The 20,213-nt window shown below is 39.6% G+C and overlaps 1 pseudogene; it reads right to left on the reverse strand.

Annotated features, from left to right (window-relative positions):
• Nucleotides 1-530: 530 nt before the first annotated feature.
• Nucleotides 531-1,767, reverse strand: LOC147584584 (nucleophosmin pseudogene; annotated as a pseudogene).
• Nucleotides 1,768-20,213: the final 18,446 nt, after the last annotated feature.

Consider the following 20,213-nt stretch of genomic DNA (forward strand, 5'->3'; position numbering starts at 1 on the left):
ACATTTCACAGAGCTGGACCCAAATGCAGTTTCTAGATCACCAACTACAATTTATATACGCTTACCTCATTCTGTTCTCATAACATTACCACAAGAAAGATACTATTTCTCTCATAATAGCATCTGCCTTGAAGCTCTTCTGTCAATCCAGTGAAATGTGAAACATTTTGTACCATGTCTGGCACAAAGTAAATGATCAACAAGTCACAGGTGGGACTATTATTATTACTATTAATGATAAAGAAACTGAGGTTTGGAAGCGCCAAGTAATGTCACATATTGCACAGTTAGCAAGTCAAGATGGAGTTTAAATTCAGGTTCTTCTGATTCCCAAAGCCCGGTATTGTAGTCTGTGGAGCCACTATTTAATATCTCTGTTTCTGGCCCTCCTGCGTATATGTTGGATTGCCCTTCCCCACTCTGACCATGATGATTGCTTTGGTCAAAAGTGACATTTGTCGCATGAAGGTGAAAGCTTTAGAAACCAAAGTTTCTCGTACCCACTTCTTATGACAGCTGTGCAATTTTTTTTAATTAAAATACTGAGTTTATTTCACATGTATATTTTTGTCTCCCCACCATTTCCATTTGTCTGACCACCACTACTACTATGTCCTATCATAGCATTCCATACATACTTAAAACCAAGCAAAGGGTGAGCTCCATCTTTAAAAACTAAACATATTTTGGACAACACATTCTTGGCAATGGAACCTGGACAACATTTATCAGACACGGTAGGGAAAGTTCTCATTCTGCATTATAAAAAGGACAGCCAGATATCAACTGTTACAGAAATGAAATAAGATGGAAAATTTTAACAAACTGTTTAAACTATTTTCTTAAAGAGACTTCCTCCACTGCGTGAGATCTTGAATAGCCTCTTGGTCGGTCATTCAGAAGCAATTCTTCACATAATTGATGAACTTGGCTTCCACTTTGGGAAGAGAACCACCTTTTTCTATACTTGCTTGCATTTTTGCTTTAGTGTCTTCTACAGAGCTAGGTCCTTTCAGTGTCTTGGGAGTCTTTTCCTGTTTTTTGAAAGATTCTTGACCTTTTGATCTTGGTGTTGAGGTTTTGAGTCTTTTCCATTCTGGTTAGATTTTTGTGCATTTTTGGCTAGAGTATCTCATATAGATTTCTTTACTGGAGACTTTTCTTCAGCTTCCTCATAATCAAAATCATCTTTGTCATCATCTTCATCTTCATCGTGGTCATCCTCATCTTCATCTTCATCAGCAACACGTTTTACTTTTTCTCTGTGGAATCTTGCTACCACTTCCAGGGGCAGAATGCTTTCCAGATATGCTAAGGAGTTTCACATCCTCTTCCTCTTCTTCTCCTGACTGCATCCATCTTCCTCCACAGCTACTAAGTGCTGTCCACTAATGTACACAGGCCCTGAACCGCATTTCAACCGTAAGACCACAGGTGGTGTTATTTCAAAGCCTCTAAGGAAAACCATTGGCTGTACATTTTCGAAGTTGCCAGTGTGACTTTAATTGGACTGCCTTCATAATTCATTGCCTCTGCTTCAACAATGTGCAATTCATCCTTTGCACCAGCCCCTAAACTGACCGTTCTTAGAGATAACTGGTGCTTGTTTTCATCATTATCCACTTTAAAGTGATAATCTTTGTCAGCCTTTAGTTCACAACTGAAAAGATAGTTCTGGGGCCTCAGGGGGCTCATGTTCATGTCCATCGAATCTTCCACGAGGTGGTGGCATGCACTTAGGTGGGAGATAAGGCGGACAGAGAGAAACGACTACTGTTCCACAGAACAGCCGCGCAGGACGGAATCGCACCAGGGACGGGGCTGTGTAATGTTTTTTGTTTTGTTTTGTTTTGTTTTGTTTTGTTTTTAGTTTTCTTTTATTTTTTGAGAGGCAGAGAAAGACAGAGTGTGTGTGGAGGAGGGGCAGAGAGATTGAGAGAGGGAGACAGAATCAGAAGCAGGCTCCAGGCTCTGAGCTGTCAGCACAGAGCCCCATGCGGGCCGAACTTACGAACCCATGAGATCATGACCTGAGCCACAGTCCAATGCTCAACCGACTGAGCCATCCAGGCGCCCCCCTTTTTCTTTTTTTCTTTTTTTCTTTTCTTTCTTTCTTTATTTTTTTTATTAGACGGCTGTGTAATATTAAGATGAAACCTCTGTCAGACTGGATTGCTGCATTGTAAAGATGAGCAGAGTACTTCTATCAATGCATTCCAGACATGAAACATGAGGGAGAAATTAACATTTGTAGTGTTAGGCTACTGAGAGTTAGGGGTTGTTTGTTACTGTAGCATAACTTAATTCAAGTGACTGATATACTCAGGAAAAAAATGCTTATGTAATTATTCACATATCCTTTTGAGGATCTGTGATATTGATGCTCTTCTTACCCACCAATCAGGGCTGATAGCTGCTTTCTTGTTATTTCAATCAGTATTTATCTTTTCATTAACAAAGCTCTTAGTGGTAGGTCAGTGATTCTAAATAGGAAGGTACTATCTCCTAAGGAGTGTTTTGAAGATTTATAGAGGTGTTTTGAATTGTTACAATTATTATTTGTGGTGGTGGTAATACATGACATTTATTTTTATTTATTTAAAAAAAAATTTTAATGTATATTTATTTCTGAGACAGAGCATGAGTGGGGGGGTGGTCAGAGAGAGAGGGAGACACAGAATCAGAAGCAGGCTCCAGGCTCTGAGCTGTCTGCACAGAGCCTGACATGGGGCTCGAACTCACAAACTGTAAAATCATGACCTGAGCCGAAGTTGGTCACTCAACTGACTGAGCTACCCAGGCGCCCCTATAATACATGACATTTAATGGGCAATAGGGATGCTGGACATATTGCATATTTGGGAACAGTCTAATTGCACATTTGGGGACAGTTTTGTCCCAGATTTCTTGTGACTCTAGAATATCCAGGAGGACAATCATGTTAGTCAGAAACTTATAGTTACTGTTACCTAGTATATAACTCACTTTTATATATAAATACAAAGCATTTGGGGACATAGTTTTTGTACTGCATTTTCCAAGCATGCAATTATCATGTAAAGAGGCCTAAACTTTTTGCTTAGAACTTTACTGAGAGCAATTCGCTTTGGAAAATTCCATCATCCATAGTAATAGCATTCATGGCAATTTGAGAGTCCCAAAACACCACACACACATGCCCCAGTCAGACTGTTGCTCTGGAATTCCTTATCACTCTATTTATATTTACAACTATGAATATTTTTCTCTTATATTAAAATGTCAAAATATAATATCTGTCCCAAATCCATTCTCTTAAATCCAGTCATCTGACGTCTTTGTTGTATCTTCTACTCTAGTTGTGCTCAAACATTTCCACATTGAAACACTCTTACTATAAATGACCTTTCTATTGGTGGTCCATTATATAAAATTTCATGGCATTGATCTACTGAAAAAGTTTGTAGGTGGGTGAATTTATTCATAAGTTGCATTTGCATATAGTAATGGAGTATTGCACAGTATCTGTTAGTAGCAGGCTTTGGGTCTGAGTGAGTTATGAATTATTAGGCTAGGCTCTTGTTTTTCCACAGGCTACTAGACACAGAGGAAAGTAAGATGCTACTTTTGGGCAGATGCTAATATTCTTCTATTTGCAGACAAGGAAACAAAAGTTCAGAAAAGACATTAAATGTCAGCACTGGGCAACACAATGAGTGCTCCTCACTCAGCCTCCTTCCTATGCTGCTGTCCATGAAGCATGGACATTGTAGTTCTGAGAGTCAAATGAGAAAGCATTAGAAACAGACACATTGGCAGATTCAAGTAACATGAGCACTGATGTTTGTGCATTTATCATTTCAGGAAGCTTTTCCATCCACTCAACAATGGCAGTCCTTTCCTATCATCACCATCCAGGATGTTTGCTACACTGTTCCTTCTGCTTCCATATCTCTGGCTCTCTATAGTTGACAAGTACTTTGGTAGACATGTGGTGTCTCTTTGCTCTGAACAAGCCATCTACAAAGGGCAAGGTTCTCCCTGCACAGTGCTGCTGGGTGCTGCTGCCTGGAAGGGAGAAGGAGTGTGTCTCAGGCATGGTCAGGGAGTGAGGCCAAGAATGGGGACTCTCTGTCTCTCAAGGCTTGGGCTGACCGATGCATCTATGATGTGTCCACCTCACAGAGTACTTCTATGTGCTGGCCTGGATCAGTCTCTTCTGGAGTCAAGAAAGGCAAGCCCTATCGTCCTGGAAACCCCCAAGCTGGAAGTCCACTGTGACAGATAAAACCTCACGTTGAATATGTACAATACATTGGAACCAGGAACTCAGTGGCTCCAATTCAGAGTTGTGTGAATTTAGATCTCAAACTGCTCTCAAATTGTTCCCAGAAACAGTTTTGGTGGAAGAGATAGGGTGAAAAGCTTCCCTGGTATGGGATCCCATGTAAGTGCAGCCAGGGCAGAGGACCTTATTTGGGTGCTGGCTATGGGAAACTCAAGCTGGAGCCTCCAGAGAGAAGCTGTTTGATTCCACAAGGACATCTCTTATGGCTTAGCCTTCTTTCATTGATGGGTGCATGAAATCAACTCACCTGGTTAGCACACAGCAGATATTCACTGTGGACACTGCTTTCCTCACCCTAACTTACCTGGCAGGTTACATGGGTACCCACTCTTCTGTGATGGTGACTCGAGGGGAGTAACTAACCAGCATTGGGGTTGTTGCTGCTCAACTAAGTCTGGGCTCATGCCAGAAATGTGGGGCCAAGAGGGAGGCAGAAAGAATGCATGAACCTGTCACAGAATGAGTATGGAAGCCTAGAAGAGAAGGACAGATATTCACTGGCCCTCTTTGACTCTGGAAAGGAAACTCTTTGATCTTTTTCTCTCATAAAGAGATCAACATCAACAGAAATTAAAACTGTGGACCTAGCTAGTGACCTAGCTTAGGGCTGTGTATGCCCCAATTAAGATGCAGGAAGGATTAGTAGGAGAGGGAACAATTTAAGGTGAGTTCCTGGTTTCTGGCATGGTTGACTGGCTGGATTTTGGTACCATTACCAATAATGGGAGGGGGAATAGGAGTATAAGAAGGTTTGAGAAATAAAGTAGGGGAGGGGTTAAGTTTAGCTGGAATGGTATTGAGTTTCACTTCCCCATCAATATCCCCTGGTGGAGACAGAGATACAGAAATGGCACTCAGGAGAGAGAGGTTTGGGATGGAGACAACCTTGAATCCTCTTCAGTGGGGGGTTCTTTATCTTTGGTTCTTCAGTTATTATTTATTAAAGCTTGCTTTGGAAAACCTCACAGCTTATTAGAAATCTGATCAAAACACCATGTTTGAGAGGGGCTGCCCTAGGAGAAGTCTGATTTTCTGGGCTGGATGTGTATGTTTGCATAATATTAATTTTTTCTAGGTTATACATGTTAAAATTCAGCTGAGAGCAACCTTATCCCCATCCTCCTTGCCTCTGGCCATGCCTCCCACTGTGGAAGAAGCATTTAAACCAGGGTTCCATACATAACCTTGTTGCAGGCTTGTTGCCAAGAATTCTCTGGAATTCCTTTCATTTGCTGGGGTCCTGATTTTCACACAGCAACTCCATTATAAATGTACAGGGAAATGCTACTGATGGTTAGCCTGCTTCTCTGCCTGCTCTTAGCCTTCACTGTAAGCAGATCATACCCATATGAAAATGGGAAGAGAAGGAGGAGTTGAGGGGAACCTGATGTGCTTTCTAAGATCTCCGGAATGGCCTGATACCTTCACCAAAGGTGGACAATGTGTGTGTCAGGATCACTGTAGTATATTCCGGGGACCCAAGCCAGGTCTCCCCAAAGTGTGCAGGAGTGGGAACTGTGGTAGAGGAAGAGTGCAGCTGTGGTCTGTGGGGTGGTTTGGAGTCAGAAATATTAATGTTGAATCTTAGCTCACCCCTCCATAGGTATGGGTTCTGGAGGCTCCTCTTCTTTAGAGGGGTTGGCTTCACAACTTTGTGGATCTGAGGAAATCTGTGTATTTTTCATAATGTTTCCAGTAGTACTCTGGACTATGTGTGGAAGAAGGACATGATATTTCGGGTTTTCTATAATGAGATGTAGCCACAGCTGAAGACACCAGCTTCAGTAAAGACAGAGAAGGAATTAATCTGGATTTCCATTCGTCCAACTTCTAATATCCCACTGGAGCCTTCTACTGGCCAAACCTAGTTGGAAACCAGTGGGAAAAAGATCCTGGGAAATGTGGTTTTTAGGAAAAAGAGCTTGTTTCAGAACAGGAGAAGAGGACAAAATGGATCAATGAAGAAACAGGCTGTAGATGATAGATCTACAGGATGTAGATGTAAAGATATGGTGGTTTGGGGTGATGAATCTCCAAAACGATCTGTTAGAATTAGAACTAGTACCTGGGTAAAGATGACCCCATCCACACAGGGGATGAAGAGGTCTCTTCCTGAGGATAGACCATTGCCCCTTAGGAATGACAATTTGGAAGGTTGAGGCCAGGGGTTTTGGTCACCATAACACCAGAAGGTGTTGAGAGTTTTAGGAGAACTAAAAGGAACTGGACTTCTACATATTGTATGATGATTAGTTTTCATGTCTCTGAATCTTTTGTTAAACTGTCAGGCCCTTAAGATGAGAGCCTATGCAGCCTTATCCTTGGGGCTCTCTAAGTGAGTGCTAAATGAAGAGTAAAATTTTAGAACCTGTCCACGTGCCTCCCCCCAACCCATAGCAGGAATTGGAAGAGGCATGGCTCTCTACAGTCCACAAGACAACTTGATGAACATATGGTGTCTCTGTTAGGATAATTGGGACAATGACCTCATTTTATATAGAGTCTGAAGTCCAGAGAGAATGAGACCAAGCCACATAGTGAGTCAGAGTCTGAGTGTAGAGAGAAATGCCCTTCTAACATTTTCCTGAGTGCTCATAAATTACTGGAGGGTGATCTAGTCAGGACTTGAGTCCAGGGTTAACAACATGGTAGAGAATATCCAGGGGTTCCTCATACCAGACCTCAGTGTGGGAGATGGAGGACAGATGAAGGGGGGGAGGTGGGCAGGAGGCACCCCTCACTTCCACTCATTAAAGAAATACAGGTATAGAGAGATGAAGAGGCATTTTTAGTCTGGGATCACTGCAGCTAGGACCAGGAGTCAGCCTGGTTGGGGCCTTTGCTGCCCTCCACCCAGTGCTGCCCATATCTCTCTACCATATTCTCCACCCTCATGTCACTGCTAGGTCTTTTCACCTTGGTTGCTGTTCTTTGGAAGAACTCATGTTTGAGAAATTTACATGTGGTGATTAGAGTGAGGGGTGCAGAGGAGGGGCAACACCCAGGACCCGTGAATCTCTCCCTACTTGCTCTGCCTAGAGAAATAATAAAACAGTGCTCCACCTCCCTGTCTCACCCCAGGGAGGGATGATCCACATTCTGGGGCTCTCTCCTCTGCCATTGGCCATTGCCTGGCATGGGAATAGGCACAGATAAGCCTCCCTTTCCCTCAGAATTCTGGAAGTTCTCTTCTTCCTAGATTCTTTCTCTTCCCAAGAAGGAAAAAGTAAAGTTGTGTATCATACTTCATACCTCCTAGAGTTCCTCATTGGAGAGAATTCTGTAATGTCTGGGGCCCAACACATGCTATTTAATGCCCATGTCACTAATCTTATGTATCAGATAATTAGCTTCTTTAACATAGGAAACAATCAACACCTCTAAATATCTGCACATAGGTTTACCAAATTATACTTCCCCAACTGTATAAACACCAACTATAAAATTAACAAAACACCTCTAGGGATTGAATTAGAATCAAAGCCTGATGTATCAGCTTCTCATGAAACATTTAATCCCTTTAGTGCACTGAGAAGTCACCCACAGCTTTACACAAAGCTTGACAGCATGGAGACATAAGCACCACTTCTAACTGCTGTAATGAAAGGGATTGACAATTGTTTACTTTTTCTTAGAGCTTGCCTTCCTCAGGCCTCAGGAGCCTCACTATTTTTACTCTTCCCCATGGTGGTATAATGTTACTAGAACTTTTAAAGCAGAAACAGCCTCCTGCTAGTTATGGTCTTGTGGTCCTGTTCTTTAGATAATTTCCACTAGACACATCAGTAAGACTTTAAAATACACACCGTTCTCATAGTTTATTTGTTTATGGCACAATGTTCTTCCCCCATTGTGTTCTCTTGGCATTGCCCTTGGTCAGTCCTGTGTATCCAAGGGCCTGATCAATATGGTATAAAGACCTGACCTGTTAGCAGAATTAAACACCCTAGAACCTTCCTCAGTATTTTGTTACAGTTAGTGAGGGCCTTGAATTTGATTCCCAAGATGTAGGAATGTCAAAATTAAGAAAAGCTGGACATTACTCAAAATGGTAAAGACAGATTTGAATCAGTAATATTCTATTGCAATAGGGAAAAGAGTCCAGTGTTAACTGAACTCAACTTTGATTTGAACAGAGATATCTGGGCATTTTAAAGAAAGAATGAAGGAATAGTGAGGGGAAATGCAGGGCTTGAACAGAGTCAGGGAAGTGAAAAATTACAAAAATAAGGAAAAGGTCATGAGTCCATGTTAAGCCCATCTGGGTTTACTAATTTAGGCTTATGGAAGTTAGGATTCTACCACAGAGGCTGGGAGACAAGGGCCCTTATTCAAGTGTGGATTGGAATAATCATTTCTTTTGGCAGCTTTAAGGTTTCTCAGGCAGGAAATTTTAAGGGGGATAGGTTAATCCTAGGGATTACAGACCTGAACTTTTAGAGATTATGTTGGTATTTTGTTCAAGTCTTTATAGGCCAGGGCTGAGATCTACCCAAGAAGAGGGCTCAGAGTAGCCTGACTAGAGTTTGGTCAGGGAGTGAATTTTTATGGGATGGCCCTCTTTGGCCCCCACCCTTTCCCATTGTGTTGAAGGACCTGTCATCCTGGGAAGAAAGTGAGAGCATTTCAGCAGACTTCTTCTCCCCCTGGCAATAGTCCCTTAATTCTCCATCTCTGGCCCTAGTTGGCAGAAGGAAATCTTGCCATCAATGTATCCCCTTTTATGTTCTCACAAGAGCAATTTATTTTTTATTGATGCAGATTCTCCATTCCAGAGCAGATTCCTTGTGGGCAAGCACGAAGCTGTAGCAGTTACTAAGGTGTCCTGGTGAGGAGTGAATCAGGAAAGTGGGAGAGCGCTGTGATGTGAGGATGCAGACAGCCTGGGGCCATTATGTCTGATGGGCTTTCTCTGTGCTAGCTGCTTGCTTTGGGAGCTTGCTGATATGGGCTGTAGGCCACTCCTTAATTTGGGTGTTGCCTGGCTGGGCAGGCTCTCATGGTCTGAAAGACTTAGTCCAGGTTATAGTGTAGTTTAGGTTTCTTAATTGCTGGGTTTGACTTGTTACTGGGTCATGAATCAATATAGTGCATCTTGACTATCTTTGAAAAATAGTAGTTATTATTATTATACAAACATGTACACACCCTTTACTGTTGAGCTCAATCTAAGTGTTCTATATGTATTTCCTCATTTAATCTCCACATCTACCCTATGAGTAGGTGCTGTTATTATTCCCAGTTATTAGTCTCTTTCTAGAAGAGAAGAAACTGCAGTACAAAGCCCATAAGTCACAAAGCTAATATCTGGCAGAACTGGAATATTTATTTTAATTGAAATACATTAACATATAGCCCTGTGTAAATTTAAGGTGTACAATATGTTAATTTAATACATTTATATGTTGTAATATGATTGCCATTGTAGTGATAATTAGCATTCCAACACATTACATAATTATCCTTTCCTTTTAGTAGTTAGAATAATTGAGACCAGTCTCTTAGCAAGTTTGATGATCATAATACAATATTGCTGTCTACATTTACTTTATTGTGGATTATAACTCTAGAATTTATTTACTACTTGTTGTAGGTTTGTACCCATAAGCAATATCTATTCTGTAATAGGTAGTATCAATTACCTCCCCTGGTAACCACCATTTTATTCTCTATTTTTACAAGTTTGGCTTTTTAAAATTGCACATATAAATGATATCATACAGTACTTGTCTTTGTCTTTCTGACTTATTTCATATAGCATAACACTCTCCAGGTCTATCTATGTTTTGTAAATGGCAGGATACCTATCCTTCCTTCTCACAGCTAAGTAATATTTCAAATACTATTTGAACGCACACACACACACACACACACACACACACACACACACACACAACTCCTTTATCCATTAATTTGTTTTTGGACACTTAGGTTATTTCCATACCTTGGCTATTGTGAATAATGCTACAATAAACATGGTAATACATATATTTCTTCAATATCCCATTTTTATTTCCTTTGGATATATACTCAGAATTGCTGGATTATATGGTAGGTGAATTTTTAATTTTTCAAAGAAAGTCTGTATTGCTTTTCATAGCGGTTGAATGAATTTACATTTCCACCAACATTGCATGAGTTCTCTTTTCTTCATATCTTTGCCAGCACTTGCTATTTCTTGCCTTCTTGATGATAGCCATTCTAACAAGTGTTAGTTAACATTTCATTGTGGTTTTGATTTGCATTTCCATGATGGATGGTGATGTTGTGCATCTTTTGACGTACCTGTTGGCCATTTGGATGTCTTCTTTCAGAAAATATCTATTTAGGTTTGTTTTTTTTGCATATTTTAAAATTAGATTTTTTTCCTAATTTTGAGTTATATGAGTTCTTTATATATTTTGGTTATTAACTCCTCATCTGATATATGGTTTGCAAAAAATTTTTTTCCATTCTGTAATTTTTTTTCATTTTTGTTGTTTATTTATTTATTTTTTGCTTTGCAAAACCTTCTAAGTTTGACATACTCCTACTTGTTGATTTTAGTGTCATATACAAAAGATCATTGCCAAGATCAACATCAAGGAAGTTCTTCTCTATATTTTCTTCTAGGAGTTTTATAGTCTCAGGTATTATTTTTAAATCTTTGAACGATTTCAAGTTGATTTTTGTGAGTAGCATAAGATAGGGGTCCAGTTTTATTGCTCTGCATGTGTTTGTCCATTTTTCCTAATAGCATTTGTTGAAGAGATGGTCTTTTTCCCATTGGGAGTTTTTGGCTTTCTTGTTGAATATTAGTTGACCATATAAGCCGGGGTTTAATTCTGGGCTCTCTACTCTGTTCCATTGGTCTATGTGTCTGTTTTGTGCCATTACCATACTATTTTTATTACTTTAGCTTTGTAGTTTCAAAAAGTGTGATAATTTCTGATAACTTCAGCTTTGTTCTTTTTCCCTCAGTATTGCATTGGCGATTCCAGGTCTTCTGAGGTTCATGAAAATGTAAAATTTATTTTTTGTATTTCTGTGATAAATGCTATTGATATTTTGATGGGAATTGCATTGAATCTATAGATGGTATTGGGTGGTATGGACATTTTAACAATATTAATTCTTCCGATCAATGAGCACAGGGTGGTTTCCATTTGTTTATGTCATCTTCAATTTCTTTCAGCAAAGTATTACAGTTTTTATTGTACAGATCCTTCATTGCCTTTGTTAAATTTATTCTTAAGTATTTTATTGTTTTTGATGCTGTTATAAATGGCAGTTTTAAATTTTTTTCATACGTTTATCCTTAGTGTATACAATAGTATTTGATTTTTATATGTTGATTTTGTATCCCACAACTTGAGATCTGAGTGTTGAACCTGGCTGGGCTGGGCCTAGATTTTGTGATCTTAATTGTTATGCTTTCTGTCCTTCAGTATAGGAAAACAATAACAAAAATAACAGCACAAACGGAAGAGGAAATAGAATAGAGAATACTTTAATTGTTCATGTGTATGTATTGGATCACAATGTGAAATCTATTTCTTAAAATTGGTCATGGTCAAGAATTTCGAAAGATCCTCATTGGACCAGAAGATAGTCTCTCTGATGTGAATTTACAAATAACTGGTTCAGCCTATTGCAGACTGAATTTATGGTTTAACTCTCAGGTGGCAATTTTGAAAATTAATAAAAGGAAACATCACTATAATGGTTAGGAGGCCAGAAGGGAGAGTTTTCATGCCATACCACTTGATGTCAATCACAGAAAAAATTGTTACTTATATACCCCCCAATAGAATAATTTTCAATAGTAACAAATAATCAATAACAGGCCCCAACAGGAAAGGATGCATATTGCATTTCCTACAGGAAATCAACTCCCCCAGCAACTCACCCAGTGAGAAGCCATCATCACAATGAACTTTTGTCTTTCTCCAATGAACTTTTGTTTAAAACAATCTCTTCCAACTTTCTCTGTCCTTTCCATAAAATACTTTAATTTTTTGTTGTCCTAGCATATGGTTTTTACTGTAGCCTGCTTTTCACAAATTGCATTTGTCTGCTATTCCTTAATAGAGCCATTTTCACTGGCAAAATAACTGTTTTATTTGTAAGGTCGACACAATGATGAAGAGCAATATAGTGGAATAATGTTGTATCCTGTAGTACACTAGCAGCTATCATTTACTGAGACACACTGTGAATGCTAAAAACTTTGATCACAGTGTTATGATGTCAAGATCAGAATAGTAGGTTGAGATGAGGGTAGAACAAAGGACTAACTGCATCTGATCCTAGGAACTACCTCTTATGGGACCATCCTCGCCAAGCTCATGATTTCTTTCCAGGGATAATTTGCTGTTTTAAAACTCCTTTGGAATTCCTTGGAAATTGACTTGACAGAAAAAATGGCCACAAAGTAGTTCATCTTAGTGGATAGGTTTTAAAGGTCAGCATGATCAAATATGTCTTTATTTACTCCCTTCCTCTTCTTCATGTTCCAGAGAACACCTACTGGAGTTAGGAGAGAAGATCCTGCATTTATCATTATCCTCCAGGATCCTGGCTCCTCCCCTGCAGGTTTACTGTCTTCTCTGCACCTTTATATCATTTATATTGAGGCAAATTACTTCACCTCTGTGAGCCCCAAGTTTGCCTATCTTTAAAATGGAAATCATAATAATGCTTGCCATAGAGAATTGTTATGAGTATTTACTAAGAATATATAACCTATGAACAGTCTCCCATATAAAAAATGTGAATCTTTCTTGGGAAAAATAAGCTATTAAAATATTAGTTATTATCAAAATATAGGATATTTGGTGCTTGACTCAGTACTCACATAAAAACATTATAAAGTCCATGGTTGATTTACTGATGCAAATCCTACTCCTACTATTTTGCTTTCCCACCAATAATTGAATGAGATTTCCTGTTGCACCATATCCTTGTCAAAATTTGGTGCTGTCAGTATTTTGGATTTTACCCATCCTAATAGGTGTATGTAATGGTATTTAACTCTTGTTTAGGCACGCTTAAACACATGAGAAAGTTTTAAAATTATTTTATTTATTTCTTTTCGTTTTCTTTTTTTTTTAAATGAAATTTATTATCAAATTGGTTTCCATACAACATCCAGTGCTCATCTTCAATGCCCATCACCCATCCTCCCCTCCCTTCCACCCCCCATCAACCCTCAGTTTATTCTCAGTTTTTAAGAGTCTCTTATGGTTTGGCTCCTGCCCTCTCTAACTTTATTTTTCCTTCTCCTCTCCATGGTATTCTATTAAGTTTCTCAGGATCTACATAAGAGTGAAAACATATGGTATCTGTCTTTCTCTGTATGACTTATTTCACTGAGCATAATACTCACCAGTTCCATCCACATTGCTACAAAAGGCCATCTTTCATTCTTTCTCATTGCCAAGTAGTATTCCATTGTGTATATAAACAACAATTTCTTGGGGCGCCTGGGTGGCGCAGTCGGTTAAGCGTCCGACTTCAGCCAGGTCACGATCTCGCGGTCCGTGAGTTCGAGCCCCGCGTCGGGCTCTGGGCTGATGCTCAGAGCCCGGAGCCTGTTTCCGATTCTGTGTCTCCCTCTCTCTCTGCCCCTCCCCCGTTCATGCTCTGTCTCTCTCTGTCCCAAAAATAAATAAACGTTGAAAAAAAAAATTAAAAAAAAATAAACAACAATTTCTTTATCCACTCATCAGTTGGTGGACATTTAGGCTCTTTCCATAATTTGGCTATTGTTGAAAGTGCTGCTATAAACATTGGGGTAAAAGTGCCCCTATGCATCATCACTCCTGTATCTTTGGGTAGATTCCTAGCAGTGCTATTGCTGGGTCATAGGGTAGATCTATTTTTAATTTTTTGAGGAACCCCCACACTGTTTTCCAGAGTGGCTGCACCAGTTTGCATTCCCACCAACAGTGTAAGAGGGTTCCCATTCTTCCACATCCTCTCCAGCATCTATAGTCTCCTGATTTGTTCATTTTAGCCACTCTGATTGGTGTGAGGTGGTATCTCAGTGTGGTTTTGATTTGTATTTCCCTGATGAGGAGTGACGTTGAGCATCTTTTCATGTTCCTGTTGGCCATCTGGATGTCTTCTTTAGAAAAATGTCTATTCATGTTTTCTGCCCATTTCTTCACTGAATTATTTGTTTTCCGGGTGTGGAGTTTGGTGAGTTCCTTATAGATTTTGGATACTAGCCCTTTGTCTGATATGCCATTTGCAAATATGTTTTCCCAATCCGTTGGTTGCCTTTTAGTTTTGTTGATTGTTTCCTTTGCTGGGCAGAAGCTTTTTGTCTTCATGAGGTCCCATTAGTTCATTTTTGCTTTTAATTCCCTTGCCCTTGGGGATGTGTCAAGTAAGAAATTGCTGCAGTTAAAGTCAAAGAGGTTTTGTTTTTTTTTTGTTTTTTTTTTTCCTGCTTTCTCCTCTAGGGTTTTGATGGTTTCCTGTCTCATATTCCGGTCTTTTATCCATTTTGAGTTTATTTTTGTGAATGGTGTAAGAAAGTGGTCTTGTTTCATTCTTCTGCATGTTGCTGTCCGGTTCTGCCAGCACCATTTGTTAAAGAGACTGTCTTTTTTCCATTGGATGTTCTTTCCTGCTTTGTCAAAGATGAGTTGGCCATACGTTTGTGGGTCTAGTTCTGGGGTTTCTATTCTATTCCATTTGTCTATGTGTCTGTTTTTGTGCCAATACCATGCTGTCTTGATGATTACAGCTTTGTAGTAGAGGCTAAAGTCTGGGATTGTGATGCCTCCTGCTTTGGTCTTCTTCTTCAAAATTACTTTGGATATTCGGGGCCTTATGAATTTTAGGATTGCTTGTTCTAGTTTCGAGAAGAATGCTGGTGCAATTTTGATTGGGATTGCATTGAATGTGCAGATTGCTTTTGGTAGTATTGACATTTTAACAATATTTATTCTTTCAATACATGAGCATGCAATGTTTTTCCATATATTTGTATCTTCTTCAATTTCCTTCATAAGGTTTCTATAGTTTTCAGCATCTTTGGTTAGGTTTATTCCTACATCTTTTACATCTTTGTTTAGATTTATTCCTAGGCATTTTATGATTCTTGGTGCCATTGTGAATGGGATCAGTTTCTTTTTTTGTCCTTCTGTTGCTTCATTATTAGTGTTATAAGAATGCAACTGATTTCTGTACATTAATTTTGCATCCTGTGACTTTGCTGAATTCATGTATCAGTTCTAGCAGACTTTTGGTGTAGTGTATCAGGTTTTCCATTTAGAGTATCATGTCATCTACAAAAAGTGAAAGCTTCACTTCATCTTTGCCAATTTTGATGCCTTTGATTTCCTTTTGTTGTCTGATAGCTCATGCTAGAACTTCCAACACTAGCATGAGGTGAGAGTGGACATCCTTGTCGTGTTCCTGATTTCAGGGGGAAACTCTCAGTGTTTCCCCATTGAGGATGATATTAGCTGTGGGCTTTTCATAAATGGCGTTTATGATGTTTAAGTATGTTACTTCCATCCAGACTTTCTTGAGGGTTTTTTATTAAGAAACAATGCTGAATTTTATCAAATGCTTTTTCTGCATCGATTGACAAGATCATATGATTCTTGTCTTTTCTTTTATTAATGTGATGTATCACATTGATTGATTTGCGAATATTGAACCAGCCCTGCAGCCCAGGAATGAATCCCACTTGATCATGGTGAATAATTCTTTTTATATGCTGTTGAATTCGATTTGCTAGTGTCTTGTTGAGAATTTTTGCATCCATATTCATCAGGGATATTGGCCTGCTTCTCTTTTTTTGCTGGGTTTCTGTTTGGTTTGGGAATCAGAGTAATGCTGGCTTCATAGAATGAGTCTGGAAGTTTTCCTTCCCTTTCTATCTTTTGGAACAGCTTAGAAGGATAGGTATTATCTCTGCTTTAAATGTCTGGTAGAATTCCCCAGGGAAGCCATCTGGTCCTGGACTCTTCTTTTTTTGGGAGATTTTTGATAACTGATTCAATTTCTTCACTGGGTATGGGTCTGTTCAAGTTTTCTATTTCTTCCTGTTTGAGTGTTGGAAGTGTGTGGGTGTTTAGGAATTTTTCTTTTCTTCCAGGTTGTCCAGTTTGTTGGCATATAAGTTTTCATAGTATTCCCTGATAATTATTTGTGTTTCTGAGGGATTGGTTGTAATAATTCCATTTTCATTCGTGATTTTATATATTTGAGTCATCTCTCTTTTGTTTTTGAGCAGCCTGGCTAGATATTTATCAAATTTCTTTATTTTTTCAAAAAAACAACTCTTGGTTTCATTGATCTGCTCTACAGTTTTTTTCAGGTTCTGTATTATTTATTTCTGCTCTGATCTTTATTATTTCTCTTCTTCTTCTGGGTTTGGGGTGTCTTTGCTGTTCTGCTTCTAGTTCCCTTAGGTGTGTTGTTAGATTTGTATTTGGGATTTTTCTTGTTTCTTGAGATAGGCCTGTTTTGCAATGTATTTTCCTCTCAGTACTGCCTTCACTGCATCCCAAAGTGTTTGGATTGTTGTATTTTCATTTTCATTTGTTTGCACATATTTTTTTAATTTCTTCTCTAGTTTCCTGGCTGACCCATTCATTCTTTAGTAGGGTGTTCTTTAACCTACATGCTTTTGGAGGTTTTCCAGACTTTTTCCTGTGGTTGATTTTAAGCTTCATAGCATTGTGGTGTGAAAGTATGCATGGTATGATCTCAATTCTTCTATACTTATGAAGGGCTATTTTGTGACTCAGTATGTGATCTATCTTGGAGAAAGTTTCATGTGCGCTCGAGAAGAAAGCGTATTCTGTTGCTTTGGGATGCAGAGTTCTAAATATATCTGTCAAGTCCATCTGATCCAATGTATCACTCAGGGCCCTTGTTTCTTTATTGATCCTGTGTCTAGATGATCTATCCATTGTTGTAAGTAGAGTATTAAAGTCCCCTGCAATCACCACATTCTTATCAATAAGGTTGCTTATGTTTGTGAGTATTTGTTTTATATATTTGAGGGCTCCCATATTCAGCGCATAGATATTTATAATTGTTAGCTCTTCCTGATGGATAGACTCTGTAATTATTATATAATGCCCTTCTTCATCTCTTGTTACAGCCTTTAATTTGAAGTCTAGTTTGTCTGATATAAGTATGGCTACTCCAGCTCTCTTTTGACTTCCAGTAGCATGATAGATAGTTCTCCATCCCCTCACTTTCAATCTGAAGGTGTCCTCAGGTATAAAATGAGTCTTTTGTAGACAGCAAATGGATGGATCTTGTTTTTTCTTCTCCATTCGGATACCCTATGTCTTTTGGTCAGAGCATTTAGTCCATTTATATTCAGTGTTATTATTGAACGATATGGGTTTAGAGTCATTGTGTTATCTGTAGGTTTCATGCTTGTAGTGATGTCTCTTGTCCTTTGTGGTCTTTGCAACATTTCATTCACAGAATCCCCCTTAGGATCTCTTGTAGGGCTGGTTTAGTGGTGACGAATTCCTTCAGTTTTTGCTAGTTTGGGAAAACCTTTACCTCTGCTTCTATTCTGAATGACAGGCTTGCTGGATAAAGGATTCTTGGCTGCATATTTTTTTCTGTTCATCAGATTGATGATTTCCTGCCATTCCTTTCTGGCTTTCCAAGTTTCAGTAGATAGGTCTGCTACTACCCTTATGTGTCTACCTTTGTAAGTAAGTGCCTGTTTTTCCCAGCTGCTTTCAGAATTCTCTCTTATCCTTGTATTTTCCCAGTTTCACTAGGATATGTCATGCAGAAGATTGATTCAAGTTATGTCTGAAGGGAGTTCTCTGTGCCTCTTGGATTTCAATGCCTGTTTCCTCCCCCAGATTAGGGAAGTTCTCAGCTATGATTTGTTTAAGTACACCTTCAGCTCCTTTCTCTCTCTCTTCTTCTTCTGGAATTCCTATGATATGAATATGTTCCATTTGATTGCATCACTTAGTTCTCTAATTCTCCCATCATTCCTGGATTTTTTTCTCTCTCTTTTTCTCAGATTCCTCTTTTTCCATAAATTTATCTTCTAATTCACTTATTCTCTCCTCTGCCTCTTCAATACGTGCTATGGCCACCTCCATTTTATTTTGCACCTCATTTATAGCATTTTTTAGTTTCTCATGACTATTTTGTATTCCCTTGATCTCTGTAGCAATAGATTCTTTGCTGTCCTCTATACTTTTTCCAAGCCCAGAGATTAATTTTGTTAGTATTATTCTAAATTTTTGTTCTGTTATATTGCTTAAATAAGTTTTGATCATTTTTTTAGCTGTCACTACTTCCTGGAGTTTCTTTTGAACAGAATTCTTCTGTTTCCTCATTTTGGGAAGTTCTTGTGGTAGCTCCAAACTGTAGGGCCCTTCCCCTTTGCTGTCTGGAGAAACTTAGGTTGGTGGGCTGGGCCACAGTCAGACAGATATCTACCCCCAGCCTGCCGCTGGGGCCACAGTCAGACTGGTGTGTACCTTATCTTCTCTTCTCCCAGGGGCAGGACTAACTGTAGAGTGGTGTTGTCTGGGTTGCTTGCACACTGCCAGGCTTGTGGTACTGCTTTGATGGGATCTGGCCAAGGGCTTATTAGCTGGGGTGGATCTGCAAGGTGCACAGGGGCGGGAGGGGACCTGAAGCACTGGGAGAGAGGTAGGCCTGTCAGAGGGATGGATCTACAGAAGGACACCAAGTTCAGTGGCAGGAACTAGTTCCCTTTGGAATTTCAGCTGGGGTATGGGAGAAGGAAAGGCGCTTGCCAGTCCCTTTGTTCCCCCGCTGAGCTCTGTCCTTCTGGGTCTCAACAACTCTCCCTCTTGGTGTCCTCTTGCCCTCCCTGCTCTCCAAGACCAAAGCTGTTGACTTTTAACATTCCAGATGTTAAGTCCTGCTGGCTGTCAGAGCTCACAGAGTCTGGCTCCTCCTCTTTTGCAAGCCAGACTTTGGGGGCTCTGCCTTGCCTAACATGCTGCCCCTCTACCACCCTGGCTCCCTCCCACCAGTCTGTGTACAATGCACCACCTCTCTGCCCTTCCTACCCTCTTCCATGGGCCTCTTGTCTATGCTTGGCTCTGTAGAGTCTGTTCTGCTAGTCTTCTGGTGGTTTTCTGGGTTATTTAGGCAGATGTGGGTGGAATCTAAGCGATCAGCAGGACGAGGTGAGCCCAGAGTCCTCCTATGCCACCATCTTCCCCTCAATCCCCATATTTATTTATTTATTGAGAAAGAGGGGGAAGGGAAGAAAGAGAGGGAGAGAGAGAGAATCCCAAGCAGGCTCTCTGCTATCAGCATGGAGCTCCATACAGGGCTCAATCTCACAACCATGAGATCATGACTTGAGCTGAAATCAAGAGTCAGATTCTTAACCAGAGACACCCAGGTGCCCCTCAGATTTTTAATTAAATTTCAGTTAGTTAACATATAGTGTAATATTAGTTCAGGAGTAGAATTTAGTGATTCATTAATTACATATAACATCCAAGTGCTCTCATGAAAATCCATCACCCATTTAGCTGATCCCCTTACTTACCACCCCTCCAGCACATCTCAGTTTGTTCTCTACAATTAAGAGTCTCTTTTATGGTTTGCCACACTGCATTTTTTTCTTTCCCCTATGTTCATTGTTAGGTTTCTTAAATTCCACATATGAATGAAATCCAATAATATTTGTCTTTCTCTGACTAATTTTGCTTTGCATAATAAACCTTAGATCTATCTATGTCATTACAAATGACAAGATTTCATTCTTTTTGATGGCTAAGTAATATCCCATTGTGTATAGATACCACACCTTCTTTATCCAATCATCAGTCGGTTGCTTGGGCTCTTTCCATCATTTGGCTATTTTTGATGCTGCTATAAACATCAGGGTGCATGTATCCCTTCAAAT

The sequence above is a fragment of the Puma concolor genome, chromosome A1 (assembly GCF_028749965.1).
Source record: "Puma concolor isolate L17-30 chromosome A1, mPumCon1.1.hap2, whole genome shotgun sequence".
Classification (NCBI taxonomy): domain Eukaryota; kingdom Metazoa; phylum Chordata; class Mammalia; order Carnivora; family Felidae; genus Puma; species Puma concolor.